A 12,522-nucleotide genomic window follows, 5' to 3' on the forward strand; every position below is an offset into this window, starting at 1 on the left:
CTATTTGAAAGGATGGTCTTCATGTACAGGGTGCTGGGTGTATGCTTTAGTTCCTCTTGGCTATGGTAACAAATTACAGCAAATAAGCTATTTGAGATAACATAGGTTTATTTACGCAGAGTGTTAAAGGTCAGAAGTCTGTCGGTGAGAGGGCTGGCGTGTACTCCTTGCAAAGGTTCATGGAAGAACCCGCTCCTCACCATTGTGGACTTTGGTGGCTTCCGGTGTTTGCTGATCACCTCACATCAAATTCTGCCTCCCTATATCTTCTGTTCATGTGTCTTCTTTGCTGGGTTATGATTTCATAACCGACTTTATTGACTTTATTTCATTTTCAAAGGGACTGCATTCAGAGCTTGCCCAGACACTGTGGAAATGTCACCAGGCTTCCTGTCCCTGTGACAAAGTATCTGAGATAAGCCACATGCAAAGAAAAGTTTGTTGTGCCTCATGGTCTCGGTCCACGGGCCCAGGGCTCTGGTGCTTTGATCTGGTAGTGGCTGGAGAACATGGCAAAAGAGTTCTGTTTATTTCAGGGTAGCCAAATAGGAGAGAGGCAGAGAAAGGGAGGTAGAGGCAGAGGAAGGGAAGGAAGAGAAGGAGGAGGAGGAGGAGGAAGAGGAGGAGGAAGAGGAAGAAACAGTCACTCAGGTGTTAATATCCCCTTCCAGGGCACACCTCCAGTGAATCTAACTTCCTTAACCTGACTCCACCTCCGAAAAGTTACACTACCCCAATAGCATCATGGGCAGGAAACCAAGTCTTCAACACACAGCACTTAACATCCAACTCATACAATGCTCTATCAACCCTAGGAGCTAAGGCATCAGCCTACAGACACAGGATCTCCAGCATGGAGAATTTAAAACTGGCCAGGAGGATAAACTGTTAGAAGCTGAGGCATAAAGTATGTGTTGACTGCACCAGGAAGATTCATACAGTAATTCCTCACATTCTCACGGCTCCAGACAATAGACAGAAATGCTGCATCCGGCTGGGAGAAGGAAGCCTTTGGCTAGAGTTAGAGCCAGCAATGTTAACTCAGAGCTCAGGATACAGACTCCTGGGCCCTCAAAGGCTGAGAGAAATAGTTTAATGGCCTGTGCCAGTAGGGGTGGGCCAATGGGCAGACAGATAAAGCCAAGAGTCCCGAGACCAGAGAATTTCCGGGAAGCTGTGCTCTATGGCGTTGAGTCTGTAGCGGTTCACCCACTCGTCTGGTGGAGGATGAGCCCATAGGGAATTATCTAGCAATGGAGTTCTGAAGCAAGAGGTGGGGTGGGGTTGGAATTGGGGTTTAAGGACGGCTTTTGTTGTACTATCCCTAGTTGGTCATTTCTCATGGCTAGAACTGCGGGCAGCCTAAGGTTATCTTTCCCTTCCTGCCATCTACAGGTGACGCTTCAGAGTGAAAACACAGCGCACAGAAAATTCCTTCAAACTAGCATGATTCACTTACTATCCAGATTATACCCCTTATGTAGACCAGGAGCTTTCTCTCCTAGGCCTTATGTAGAATGCAAAATCAAAACAGATGTGATGGTGGGCTTCTGCCAGGACCAGCCCTGACGCTACTCAGTTCGGATGCAGACAAGGACCCCTAGACGACAAAGGGAGCCTTCATCCTGGGGGCTTCACTCTGGGCTTTAGAGAATTGGCCTTGAGGGAGCCTTCACCACTGGGGGTTCCACTCTGGACATTAGAGTTTGGTTTGATCCATTCTTCTGCCTCCCCATGTAAAAATAATGATGTTCAAATAGCGATTCCATTTCTGATCTTTAGAGCCAGCCACAACTCCAAAACAAGGGGAAAACAATCTAATGTCCTGCATACTAATTAACAAACAATCTAATGTCCTGCATGCTAATTAACAAACTTCCTCATATTGACTTTTTTTTTGAAATTAAACACCGCTTAGCCACTACCTTCATTTCTTTCTCTGAACAATCTTTTTTGAATTTTACATACAAATCCAAGCTTACCCTTCCTCCCTTCCTCCCACTTCCTCCACTTTCTCCCCACCCCAGCACCCATCCACTCCTCATAGAGGATGAAGTCCCCCGTTGGGGAGGTCAACAAAGTCTGTCACATCATGTTGAGGCAGGAGCAAGGCCCTCCCCCCGAGCCTCAGGTGTAGAAACGGCACTATCTTCCTACCACAGTTCTCCCTGAGCCTCAGGTATAGTGATGGCACTACCTACCCACCACGGTGCTCCCCAAGCCTCAGGTATAGTGATGGCACTATAGACTTACCAGTTGGGGTTTGGCACACAGAAGCCTATGTGTTCCCCCAAATTGTGCTTGTCTGTTCTCAGAGCAGCACACATGTTGTGTGTATGGCAGGCGTTTATCCTTATTTGCCTAATAATAGTTAGTATATGTCTAAATCATCACTTTGCCCTGGCTGTTTTCTGTATCTAGAATACAAGCTACATGCAGGCAGACACTTTGATGACCTTCTGACCCATAATTTCCAGTCAACATTTTCACATTGGTGGCTGGGTGGGTGAAGCCCAAGCTCGAAGCACAAGCCCAGCAAAGTAGAAGATGTTCAGGGAGGGTGGTGGCATTCTCGTGTGCAGGAACAACACAGGTCTAGCAGAGTCAGCCCACTGAGTCTTAGATTCCTCGTTTAGCAGCTATGTCAGACGCTGGCTTCCATTTCAGAGTCAGGGGTGCTAAGCTACACCTTGAAACCATAAACTACAAGGCCGTCAATGACTTCAAACGCCCTCACGTCAACAGAGTCCTTTTCCTTTCTGGTTCAGTTTGGAGACCCCAGGGAATCCAGGAACAAGTTTATGAATGGCAATGGTTAAGTTTTATTTTTAAATAAATTGAGAGACAATAATTGTTTCCCTTTTAAAAGAACTTACTATCCCCAGATATGCACGATTAAACATTCCTTACAGGGCCCCTCCTTCATAATAAATGGAAACATTTGTTCCAAATGCAAATAGTTCTGTGGCCTCTTTGAGATGATGCCTTGGAGAGGGGCTTTCCTAGAATCGACTTTTAGAAAGTGTTTTGTAAAGTTATTTAACGCTCCCTTGGTTTGGGGACCTTACTGTTTTATGAGACAAATAGTGGACTTTCTGACTCTGGTTTGGCAACACTTCAGATGCACGGGCCAGGTAGAGGCTGAATGTGGACCGGACGAGTCTTTGGGATCTGTGACAGCGTCGCAGGTGTGTAAGATTGCACCATGGGAGGGGACAATGCCCTGCACATCCTTGCAGTGGGACAGGGCTCCAAGTCAGGGAAATTTATGTGAGCAGCTCTCCCCTCCACCTCCCAGTTCTTTTGCAGTATCTTTAGCAAGGACTTCCTGGTGCTGAAGCAACAGCTGCCTCCTCCAACTCTTGCCCATGGTCTCAGACCTCCTGGGAGTGCACAGAATAACTCTTGTTCATCATTACTTGGCACTTCTTTATGGCTCCCTTGTACTCTCCCCTCCACATCCAGCCCTCTACTGAAAACTCCGGAAAGGCTGCCAAATACCCAGAAGAAAGGGGGAAAAAAAACTCAAGTCCTGTGTCTCAATGAGAGAAGTCAAGGCACAGCCCACAGCTCCCAGGTTTCTCTTAGGCCACAAAGCTCATTTTCTTCACCTGTTCTCCAGGCTTTGCTCGTTTTTAACCCAAAGAGAAAGTAACTTTTCAAAGGTCAACACTGTGGCCACACAACAAATAGTTTTGTGCAGCCGTTTTACGCCACCCCCACCCCAGGTCTCTCTGAAAACTTTCCTTTTGTACTCTGACAACTAAGTAAACTAAGGAAGCCTTGGCATTCCATGGGGTAGCTGGCCTCACCGTCTAAAAGAGACCGGCAGGAGGAGAAGGTGAAAGGCTTGCTTATTTGCCTGCTCAGCCTAGGGTGGAGGTGGGGAATTTGCTAACCTAAAGATAGCTTTAATTTTATTTGTTTTTCCTAAGGAACATCTGCTTGCACGATGATTAGACACTGGGCTCATTATCACAGGAAACAAAGTGTCTGAGGCTTGTGTCACTGGGAGTGTTCAAGAACAAAATAAGACAGACACTCGTGGGAGTGATTGGAGAGCATCCTTCACAGCACATAAAGGTTTAACCTGGGAGAGTGTGGAGTATTTAGAGGAGGGAGGCACGGAGCCTGTCATTCTGTGAGGGAATAAGGACCATTTTTCCCCCTGGATGAACGATGAGGGACATTGACCATGTGTCTGGGCCATGTGAACGAATACCTAATGAGGGGAGGGGCTGGCAGCAGCAGTGCCTCAAAAAAAAAAAAAAAACACGCTTGCTGAATAAATGAATAAATTTCTCAGGCACACAGCGAGAAGAATGCAGGACATTCTGTGCACACTCCACATTCCCCTGAAGCACGTTTCCACGGATTGTGGCATCTTCCTTCTGAGTGTTCCCAGGAGGACTCCAGGCTGCCCATCCCCCTCTACCCCTTCTGGCATATAAGGTCTTAACCCTACAGTGCAGACCTGGGGCCAGAAGGTACACTTCCCAATTCTTGATGAATTTCCAGAATATGGAAACTTGTGGCAGTGGGAAAGGCCTAAGATCCCCAGTTTTCCTGTGTAACATTGGGGTACAGAGTTCACAAGTCCCAAAAGCCTCACTGGGTTCCTCATTCGTGAGGAAAACACGGTTCTTCAAGTTGGATTCCTGGGCAGTTTATATATTGATTGACAAGTGTGGGAAGAAAGAAAGAATACAAGTTCAAGGTTCCCATCTCTACTTCCCAGTCTATTCTCCCAGACCTGTAGCCATCGACATTGGGGTGGAGGGCTGAAAAGAGGCAAATGGAGTCACCCGTTCAATTTTTCTTCATATTAACTAAAAAGGAAAAGTGAACACATCCATGAAGAAATGAGATGGGACTGAAAATGGGAAAGGCAGATGAGACATCAAGCCAAAAATACGAAAATTTGGAGTGTGACTTGGAATGACCAGGCTAGACTTGTTGTGCTTCCCATGGGGAAACTGAGGTATGATGAAGAGGGACACTGACCATGTGTCTGGGTCATGGAGAGTTAAGTAGCTTCCGGAAGTAGGGCTCAGCATGCCCCTCAGATTATCTCACTCCAATCCCCTGCAGCTGTGAGCCCCAGGAGCAAATTTACGGGTTCCTTGCAGATGAAAGAGCCACATTTACACGTGTGTGTGTGTGTGTGTGTGTGTGCTTACATATGTTATGTCTACATGAATCTACTATGTTACAGTTTCTGCTCCCACAACAGAGGGCTCAATGTCTGTTATTAAGCATTAGGATGGGCATGGATTTATACTTTAAAATCTACAGAATAAAAATTAAAGTTTCTCTTAGCCTTGCTGTTCTTAATAGGAAGGGCAAAGTCACAGCCTGCATCGCGCTTCCCGAGAGTTTCAGTTGCTCCCAGCCGTAGGCTGCACTGGGGAAATGGGTTCTAAATAACAAGGCAGAGGTTGATCACAAATCTAGGAGAGCTGTAAACAACTTCCCCGTGTCTACCTAGAGTAGGTCCCTATGCCCCCTGTCCGGGCGTCAGGTGTGACCCTCAGAACCCTCTGCCCTTTAAGGGACACAGTCCACTCCACCCTCGGTCCTCCTGCCTATTGGCTCTGCATCTCTCTCATGTCTTTTTAAAGAGATATTTTTGGAACAGTACACTCACATCCAGACACCAATTACTCAATCTCCTAGCAAGTATGGAGATGATGGAAGTGTAGCCCTTTGGTCTCCTAGCAACAGCACTGGGGGGGAGGCTGCACCAGGAGCTGGTTGCCCAGCACCACTGTGCGTAGAAGGAAGGCATTTGCGCATTTCACGTTTGCTGTCTTTGACTGCCATTTCTAAAACGGTCTCCGCAGTCTTTGGGGATTTTAGGCACTCAAGTTATTCTTTTAAAAGATTTCTGCTGACATCCACAGGTCCTATAATTAACATATCAAGTCTCCAAAGGCCGGAAGTGTTCTGTCACCCCTAAAAATACAGAACCCACTCCTGATCCTCCTCCAGTCATGTATTAGGGACTGCCAGACCCTGTTCTCTTGACAAAATGCATCCTCACCCCAAATGTGAACGATCAAGAGTTTCTTTCTTTTGCTTCTATTGTTTTCCAAGTCATGACCTCTACCCTCTGGAAACAGGGTGGCTTAGTTTGTCTTTATCCTGCTTCGTCCCCCCAGCACAGCTCTGCCACCTTCAGCCCACCCCACACCCCAGCAAACGCTCCACTGGCGAGGAGAAATACTTGACAGACTCAAGTAAGAATTGATTAAGTAAGGGAGGAGAGTGAGAGCTGGCATGGTAGCTGACTACCTGGAACTACTCAGGATCCCAAAACAGAAGGCAGTGGAGTGGCAAGGAAGATGGGCGTTTCTGTGGCTTGTGGTGAAAGCATATTTTGGGGGAGGGGTAGAGAAGCGGGACTAGGGAAAGATGTTTGACTATCATTGTCAATGAAGAAACATCAAAGGGGTGACAAGCTACGGAGGGTTGTGCTTGTCTAAACCCAGAATCTATGGCTGTTGCTGTGTTCTCAGGGGCCCCAGAGATGAAAGGGAGCAAACAGGAATGGCAGGGACTGAGACGCTATAGGGGTTCCTAGGGCTAGGAGGTGGGATGATGCATGTCAGGGATGGGAAGGTGGAAGGAGGCACTAAGGCTGCTGGGAATTTATAGCCAGCTCTTTAGTGCTGGGGGTGGAAAAGCAGGGCTAAGGGCAGAGGCTGGATTCAAACTGCACTCCCGCCAAACAACAGGCCATTTCGAATGCAAACAGGGTGCCCCTTCATGCTCTCTTTCTGCCCTCGGTGTCCATGTGTTCCCTTCCTTGGGCCAGGACCTTTGCAAGACACCATCCCTGGCTGGCAGCCTTCCCTCTGGGTCTCATGGCTTCCCACATGGAACTTAGCCAGACAGCTCCTAGTCCTCCACGTGAGGTGAGTCCTGAGAGTCCTCCACCATTTTGCTTCTAGGGAAGACTTAAGCAACAAAAACAGCCGGCTTGGGAAGTGAGAACAGTTTTTACTCCTCCCTGAAATAAGGAAGTTTCACAACCATCAATGGCACTTGAGGTCCTTTGCCCTCCTGGGCATTGAATTACAGATGACGGAAAGTTAGGGCAGACAGGCTAAGAGGTTTTAAGAACAGAGGTAGGAGAGGGGAAGGTGGCAGAGGGAACCCTGGTCACTTCTGTGCTAATTACTCTCCACAACTGAAAATTTAAGTGGAAGCAATGAGGCTTTTAAAGCAAAATCCAAAGGAACTCATAGGAAAGATGAGTTTTGTTCTTGTTGGCTTCCTTCTAGGGCTCTGGGTCTCTGTAGACATTAGCTCCTACACAACCGGCACATCTCAGAAGCTCTTCCTAGGGCCTGCTAGAGTTCGTAAATGCTGCCGAGGAGGGGGTCAATTATCCTGTTCTCTGGGTCTCCTGTGGCAACAGCGTCAAGGGGACCAGCTTAGGACCCAAAGGACTCAAGTCCCCCCCCCCTGTCCTCACTGCAAGAATCCCGGTGCAGAGAAGCCCCTCAGCTAGTTAGGGCAAATCTGAGGTGAGGGCTCACATCTGTGAATTCGAAAGCCGTTGTCCAGAGTCACTCTGGTTCTCTCAAAGCCGCAAACCAGCTTGTTCTTTCTGCCGAAAACTGTGATCTTGACCCAAAGGCCGAAATGCCACAGGCGGCAGAGCTACAGACGTGGACCAGGAGCTGGGAGGTCATAGGTGGGTTCTCTTCCACGGCTTTGATGAGGACCGGCTGTGCCCAGCTGATCCCAGGAGAGGCCCCTCGGGGCTTTGCAACCTTGTGGAGAAAATTAATCCAATGGAAAGCACTGCCCCTTAAATTGTTGTATCTGAGGTTAGCTCTTTAATTTGTCAGTTGTCTGAAGTTCTGTATGTTCAAGTCCTGCTCTGACAGGCCTTTGTCAGGAGCCCAGTTACCATGGCAGGGTCTCTAGAATAGAGCGAGACCAACACACATCAATAGACTGTCTAACACATAGAATAAGTACTACTAGCAAGACATTATTCGGTTTCTACTGAGCAGTGATGAGCGCAGAGTTGAAAATAATGACACATCTCCCCTTCCTTTCATTAAAAGAAAACAATTTCACAACCCAGAAATGAGGTGTTTACATCAGAGTGGAACCTGAGTTGCTGTGTGAGGAAGGGGCCAAGATCATGGGTGCATTTGCTAGAAAGTGAATGTGTTAAATCTGCAGCTCTCCAGAAAACTACCGCCAAGTGTTCCTTGTTATAACCTACCCTGTGGCGGGGTTTGATTTGAGGCACTGGCTAAGGATGAACAAAGAGGAACAGACCTAAAAGACAAGTAATGACGTTTATTCCCAACGGTGGGAGGGCTGTTTTCTCTGTCACCCCAACCCGGTTTACACCTGCCAGCACGGCTTTCCCCAGGGTGTGATGTTTTGTTTATTTGTTTGAGAATGTTCCATGTTTCAGTCTCCACAGATGTCCTGGGTTATCTTTTCTACTTCCTCTCTTAGTTCTGGAATCATCCATTTCTCTAGGAAGCCTCAATTCCTTTTATTGGAGAACGAAACAGTACTAGAACAACGTCAAGGTTAAGTATGAATGCACGGGTGGCGTAGGTTCTCTTACTTGACAGGTCAAGGACACACACACGCATGCACACGCGTGCACACACACACGTACACGCACGTTTATAAATATCTTTGTATATATCCATCTGCTTCTATATTAAGCCAAACATGAGTTAAGGCTGATGTCTCCAGTTCCAATCTGTTACCACTTGGAACATCTCCTATTCTCCTTTCTCTTACTTTCTTAAAACCTCCCGCTAAGCCAGGGAGAGATGTGGCAATCCTCAACCTACCTGATTGTTCAGATCTAGCACGTGTGTAGCCACTGCCTTATGGGAAGCCATGGCACAAACCACCGTCCAGCCCTTGTAAACAATCGTCGCACATGCTCCATTCACATCCAAAGTGAGATAGGATGGCACTTAATGTTTTCCCAAATCAACTGTTTATCCTACGCATGGCATGAAAGCTGGACCATATAAACACACCCCAGCCCCTGTCAGGTAGCATTAGGCTTAGCTCTGTCAATGTAAAGCTGCTGAAAAGAAACGCTCCTGGCGCCCCTGTTTATGCTCCTGGTGGCCTTGTTTATGTTCCTGGCGCCCCTGTTTATGCTCCTGGTGGCCCTGTTTATGTTCCTGGTGCCCCTGTTTATGCTCTTGGTGGCCCTGTTTATGCTCCTGGTGGCCCTGTCTATGCTCCTGATCTGATGATGTGAGAGCAAGCAGTGCACAGTACCTCTTGAAGCTGCATTTTCTACAGACCTCATGACTCTCTGATGCCACTCTGATGCAGAAACGATCCTGTGAAGGACTTAAGGTTTTGTTGATACGGTCCTGAAATTCCTAACAATTTTACAATCTTGCATCTCTGTCCTTGTGTCAATACGTTCAGTGAGATGGTGGAGGGTGCTTGCGACAGGGGAGAAGACGAGATTGCATGGCACACAGGGTCTCAGGTGACACAGCAGAGCTTGGACCCTGGGAATACTGAGCAGTTCCTTTCCTTGTCAGGTTACTGCATCGGTGGTACAGGCAGGGAGCCTGACCCCTAGAGGACGGCCTGAACCAACGCAGGAAGCAGCTTGAGAGTCCGTGCTGGGTAAGAGGCAAATTTAGCCACTGTCACTAGAATCTGTCTTTTTATCCCTAGCACAAATGTTAACTATGGCCCAAGAGTCAGTCAGGAGCATCCTATGCTTGACAGATAGCACACTTTTTCAGTAAATAGAAGCATGCACGTTGGCATTGCAAAGCGTATTGGGCAGTCATTAGAAGTTTTAAGAAATCTATAATCTCTGATTCTGGGATTGCAAAAGATTGGTAGAGTATGAAAGTGGGGCTAAACTTATTAAATAATATCATTGAATTCTGAAAAAAAAGGTAGTGCTTTAAATGAACTTTCCAATAAACCAATTATTAACAAGACAGGAAGTTTGTAGATGAATATCTTCTTGTCCTTGAAAATGCGGCAATGGAATACATAGCAGTCATTTTGAATTATGCACAAACCAGGAATTCATTTTAGTTTCTTGTATAAACTCCCAGAATTGCAGCAAGTGTCAGAGAAAGCATTAAAATGCCATTTGTAGGTTTATACTTAGAACTAAACAAAGACAAATAAAAATGCTTTATTTAAAGAGTTAAATCTTTTCAAAAACAATCTAAAAACTTACTCTAGATGTACAGAAATTTGTATTTCAAAATAATTTGTCAGAAATTGATCTTGCTGTTGTCAGCCTACAACATGCTCTTAAGAATATTGTTAACAGTTGTGTCAGCAGAAATACGCTTCAAATGGAAAATTATTTATGATTCTACATTGCCAAGTGCAGCTGATAACTTGCTTCATTGTAACACAGAGAATAATGTCGATGGGTTTTACGGGTTTATAGACAAGGGAGTTATAAATATCTCATGGTCGATCAAGGTGGTATAGCAACTGACTATCATTTATAATACTATATAAAATGACACTGATTTTATTGATACATTTTATTAAATGTTAATTAGAATAGTAAGTAACAGGTTTTAGCATTTACCTAGCCTGTACAAGGCCCTGGGTTCAATATCCAACCCACAAAGCAGACAAAAATCAAAGAACATTAACTTTGTAGGTTGTGAGGTTATTCTCATCTGTGTCTAGCCATGACACCTCCTATATTAACGAATACAATATGGAAGTTAGCGCCCTGCTCTGCGCTCCTTTCTCCTAGTGCTTGAACGGGTCATTTTGCTTTGCACTTGGTCCCACCACTCAAGGGTCTCGTTTCACCCTCCTAATGGGAGTGGCTAGGTAGTGTTTCATCTTTTTCCCAGCGGCACCTCCTGTTCCCCACTCTTGGCCTCAAGCTTCAGTCAGCTGTGCTGCCTCCCTGCAGAGTTCAGCCACTCTCTCCATTTGCTCTTAAAATGGCTTCTTTTCCACGTTTATTTCTTCTGTGGATATTTGTCTCAGCACTCAGAGGACCAACTGTTCCCGCCCTCTGTTGTTCCTGCATTCTTTGGAGCCCATCATTCTTGAAGGCATCCCTTGCCTTTTATTGACATTGGCCAGTTATACCACTGTAACTTCTCTTTCCAGATGGTACCGTGATATAGGCACGGGAATAAAATAATTGCAGTTGGTTTGATATGAAATGTCCTTCAAAAGCATGATGGAGCTCAGGGTGACTCACATATTCACATTCTGTACTGTTTCTGCATGTAAGCCTATTCCACGGTGATTTGTTCCCAAATCCAACATCCCATGCATGACCTGTGGTGGGGCATCACTGCTAGGTGTTCCTCTCTAATGTTTTAGACATGTAATTTGAATAGTGGCCTTCTCTTCTGTCTTGTCCCATGAGCATGCCATGCTCTGCTACCAGTGTCTTTAACTCGCTGCAGGTCAGGACCTGCCCTCTGTACCCACTTTGGCTCATCTCATTGCCGCCTGAAGATTCATTCTCTTAGCATCTTTTCTGCTGTTGGCTTTGAGAGAAAACTCTGCATGAATGCTAGCTCTCCAGCCTCCAGCAGGAGTTTGTAGTTTGGAACCAGGTTGCTCTACAGAATAAGATCTAGGCGTGCTTCTCAGCTCCTTATCCCTCCCATTCCCCAGGACACAGTATCTCTTTATAAAGCAGTAAGGAGCTGCTGTCGTTCACACCCTAAGCTTCCAATTAGAAATCGATGATCTTTCTTGGCTTCTTATCTTTTCCCAGAGCCCTTAGTTTAGCTATAGCCAACAAGATGCATTGTTGTCTCATAGTTAATGCTCTTATCAAGTTTGTGAGAATCCACACAAGCATCACCAGGTAATGCTGCCCAAACTCACCAGTGAACTTTTAAACAGCTTTCAAGTCGGTGTGTTCCAAGAGTCACACAAACACCTGCTATCACTGATTACGGTCTTTACTATCAGTGAGAGAGAGAGTAACCCAGCTCAGGCTCCTTTCTGCACCTCTTCTAGTTTCATCACAGCCGAAAGCAACTGAGTGAGGAAGAGGTGTATTTGGCTTAATACTCCCAGGCCACAGTCCTTCGGCGAAGGAAGTTATGACAGGAAGTCAGAGCATAAATCATGGAGGGTGCTGCTTGTAGGGGGTTCAGACTTGTGCTTAGCTAGCTTTCTTATCCAGTCCAAGACTAACTGCCCATGGTGGGCCAAGCCATCCTACATCAATCAATAATAAAGACAAATCGCCACAGACAGCCCATAGTCCAACTTCCCTCTCAGGAGACTCTGGGCAGTGTCAGTTGACAGTTGGGATCATTTAGAATAGTACCTGATTATCCAGATCATTCTTGGTACCAACTGTGATAGAGATTAGCGTAATTGATGATTTTGGGGATAGAATTTTAGGTTAACATCTGGGAAAGAGAAGGTGAAGAAGTAATATAGCCAAAAGGGAGAGGACTGTAGCCCAATAGGCTCACCATACCCCACAGGGGCTTTGATGTTGCTATTACTTTCCTACTGATATGACGTATCCAC

The sequence above is a fragment of the Chionomys nivalis genome, chromosome 13 (genome assembly GCF_950005125.1).
Source record: "Chionomys nivalis chromosome 13, mChiNiv1.1, whole genome shotgun sequence".
Taxonomy (NCBI): Eukaryota; Metazoa; Chordata; class Mammalia; order Rodentia; family Cricetidae; genus Chionomys; species Chionomys nivalis.